This window comes from Apium graveolens, unplaced genomic scaffold (assembly GCF_009905375.1).
Source record: "Apium graveolens cultivar Ventura unplaced genomic scaffold, ASM990537v1 ctg67, whole genome shotgun sequence".
In the NCBI taxonomy this organism is placed as follows: domain Eukaryota; kingdom Viridiplantae; phylum Streptophyta; class Magnoliopsida; order Apiales; family Apiaceae; genus Apium; species Apium graveolens.
Genome location: NW_027419705.1, coordinates 60082 through 63805, shown reverse-complemented (window position 1 = coordinate 63805; position 3724 = coordinate 60082). Strand labels below are relative to the sequence as shown.

At 43.8% G+C, this 3724-nt stretch overlaps 1 non-coding gene across 1 annotated transcript; it reads right to left on the bottom strand.

The window, feature by feature from the left end:
• Positions 1 to 455: 455 nt before the first annotated feature.
• On the bottom strand, positions 456 to 562 carry LOC141703486 (small nucleolar RNA R71). The gene has a single exon (XR_012567561.1). It is a non-coding gene; the product is annotated as a small nucleolar RNA R71 (small nucleolar RNA).
• Between the last annotated feature and the right edge of the window lie 3162 nt (positions 563 to 3724).

Below are 3724 nucleotides of genomic sequence, written 5' to 3'. Positions count from 1 at the left end.
CACCGGAGAAGTTAGATTTTGAGGATTCGGATTCAGGAACTGAGCAGAAAGAACCAGTAAACATGGGAGATCATATTGTTCAAGCTGATCCAGCTCTTATGGATTTTTCTCGGCCTAAAATTGATGACATTCAGTCAAGCATCCTTCATCCGGCTATTCAAGCTAACACCTTTGAAATCAAGCCGGGCACTATTCAGATGGTGCAGAATTCTGTTTCTTTTGGAGGAGCGGCAACTGAAGACCCCAACATGCACATAAGGAATTTTGTCGAGATCTGCAGCACTTTTAAGTATAATAGCGTGACTGATGAGGCTATCAAGTTGAGGCTTTTCCCATTCTCACTGAGGGATAAGGCTAAAGACTGGTTACATTCTGAACCAGCTGGGTCAATCACTACGTGGCAAGATCTTGCGCAAAAGTTTCTGGTGAAGTTTTATCCAATGGCAAAGACTGCTGCTATGAGGAGTGCTCTTACTCAGTTTGCGCAGCAACCTACAGAATCTATGTGCGAGGCTTGGGAATGCTACAAGGAAATGTTGAGAAAATATCCACATCATGGAATGCCGGATTGGATGGTAATCACTGGTTTTTATAATGGTTTGGGGGCTCAATCTCGGCCCATGCTCGATGCAGCAGCTGGATGCGCCTTATGGGCTAAAAGCTATACTGAGGCGTACAATCTTATTGAGACGATGGCTGCAAATGAGCATCAAAACCCAACTCAGAGGATGACATCAGGCAAGGTAGCAGGTATTCTGGAAGTTGACGCAGCCACCGCTATTGCAGCCCAGCTCCAAGCGCTATCAATGAAGGTTGATTCTTTGGCTACGTATGGAGTTAATCAAATAGTTATGGTTTGTGAGCTTTGTGCAGGTTCTCATGCTACGGATCAGTGTTCTCTTGTCAACGAATCTGTTCAGTATGTGAATAATTATCAGCGACAACAGCAGCCTGTGCCAGCGACCTATCATCCTAACAACAGAAATCATCCAAATTTCAGCTGGGGAAATAATCAGAATGCTATTCAGCCACCATATCAGCAAAGAGTGAGTAAACAGTTTAACCCACCTGGATTCCAGCAACCACAGCAGTATGCTACAAGACAATCATATCCTCAACAGGGAAGTGCAGCTGCACCTACTAGTGCTGATTTTGAGGAACTTAAGCTGTTGTGCAAGAGTCAGGCGGTTTCTATCAAGACCTTGGAAAATCAAATCGGTCAATTAGCCAATGCAGTGCTCAATCGTCAACCTGGCACTCTTCCCAGTGACACGGAAGTACCAGGCAGGAAGGAAGCTAAAGAGCAAGTCAAGGCTATTACCTTAAGGTCTGGAAAAGTAGCTGATGCTGAAAAGGAAAAAGAAGTCGAAGCTGAAGTTCGAGATGAAGAATCTAAGCAAAGGGAGAAAGCGGCGGAACCAAGGAAGACTACTGTTGAACATACTCTGCCTGAGGCTAATACAGGGGAGAAACAGCTCTATCCTCCACCACCTTTTCCTAAGAGATTACAGCAACAAAAGCTGGATAGACAGTTCGGGAAGTTTCTGGAGGTGTTCAAGAAACTTCACATCAATATACCTTTCGCTGAGGCTCTGGAACAAATGCCTAGTTATGCGAAGTTTATGAAGACTATTCTTTCAAGGAAGGTGAAACTGGATGACCTTGAAACCGTTGCTCTCACGGAAGAATGCAGCGTGGTTCTGCAACAAAAGTTACCACCAAAACTGAAAGATCCAGGAAGCTTCACCATTCCTTGCACCATTGGCAATCTAACTTTTGACAAGTGCCTTTGTGATTTGGGAGCAAGCATTAATCTGATGCCGTTGTCGATCTTTAAAAAGCTGGACCTACCTGATCCAAAACCCACATACATGTCGCTACAATTGGCGGACCGTTCCATTACTTACCCAAGGGGCATAGTTGAGGATGTGCTCGTCAAGGTGGATAAGCTCTTCTTTCCTGCTGATTTTGTTATTCTGGATTTTGAGGAAGATAAAAAGATTCCCATAATCTTGGGGAGGCCTTTCTTGGCAACTGGCCGTACCTTGATAGATGTGCAAAAAGAAGAACTTACTATGCGGGTTCAAGATCAGGATATGACCTTCAACGTATTCAAGGCAATGAAATTCCCTACAGAAGATGAGGAGTGCTTAAAAGTGGATGTGATTGATTCTGCGGTTACTTCGGAACTCGATCACATGCTAATGTCTGATGCATTGGAAAAGGCCTTAGTGGGGGAATTTGACAGTGATGATGAAGATAGCAACGAGCAATTACAATATCTGAACGCTTCTCCCTGGAAGCGAAAGCTAGATATACCATTTGAATCTCTTGGTACTTCTGACCTCAAGAACGCTGAAGGGAAGCTCAAACCATCAATAGAGGAAGCGCCTACCTTAGAGCTCAAACCATTACCTGAACACTTGAGGTATGCCTTTTTAGGTGATTCATCTACGTTACCTGTTATTATTTCAGCTGACCTTTCAGGTAGTGAGGAAGACAAGCTCTTAAGGATTTTGAGAGAATTCAAATCGGCTATAGGATGGACTATAGCAGACATCAAGGGGATAAGTCCCTCATATTGTATGCATAAAATTCTGTTAGAGGAAGGTAGTAAGCCAACTGTGGAACAGCAGCGAAGACTGAACCCAATCATGAAGGAGGTGGTGAAGAAAGAAATTCTGAAATGGCTAGATGCAGGCATCATTTATCCTATTTCTGACAGCTCGTGGGTGAGCCCTGTACAATGTGTTCCTAAGAAGGGAGGTATCACTGTGGTCGTAAATGAAAAGAATGAGCTCATCCCTACTCGAACAGTTACAGGATGGAGAGTATGCATGGATTATAGAAAATTGAACAAAGCCACAAGAAAGGATCACTTCCCTCTCCCATTCATTGATCAAATGCTTGACAGATTGGCGGGACATGAGTATTTTGTCTTCTGGATGGGTATTCCGGGTATAATCAGATTTGTATTGCACCAGAGGATCAGGAAAAGACTACCTTCACTTGTCCATTTGGCACATTTGCTTTTCGTAGAGTTTCGTTTGGGTTATGTGGCGCCCCGGCCACCTTTCAGAGATGTATGATGGCTATATTCTCTGACATGATTGGAAATAACGTCGAAGTGTTCATGGATGATTTCTCCGTCTTTGGACACTCATATGATGAATGCTTGAATAATCTGCGCGCCGTACTCAAAAGATGCGTGGAAACTAATTTGGTGCTTAATTGGGAGAAATGTCATTTTATGGTGCGTGAAGGCATTATCCTTGGGCATAAGGTCTCTAGCAAAGGTCTGGAGGTGGACAAGGCCAAGGTGGGAGTCATTGAAAATCTTCCCCCACCTAATTCAGTGAAAGGAATCCGTAGTTTTCTCGGTCATGCGGGTTTTTATCGGCGATTCATCAAGGACTTTTCAAAGATATCTAAGCCATTGTGCAATTTACTTGAGAAAGATGTGCCTTTCAAATTTGATGATGAATGTTTGGCAGCATTCGAGACTCTCAAGGAGAGTTTGATCACGGCACCAGTTATTACAGCACCAGATTGGACAGAACCGTTTGAGATGATGTGTGATGCGAGTGACTATACGGTAGGTGCAGTTCTGGGACAGCGCAAGAAAAATCTCTTCCATGTGGTCTACTATGCGAGTAAGACTTTAAATGGGGCCCAATTGAACTACACCACTACTGAGAAGGAGCTGTTGGCTATAGTCTTTGGC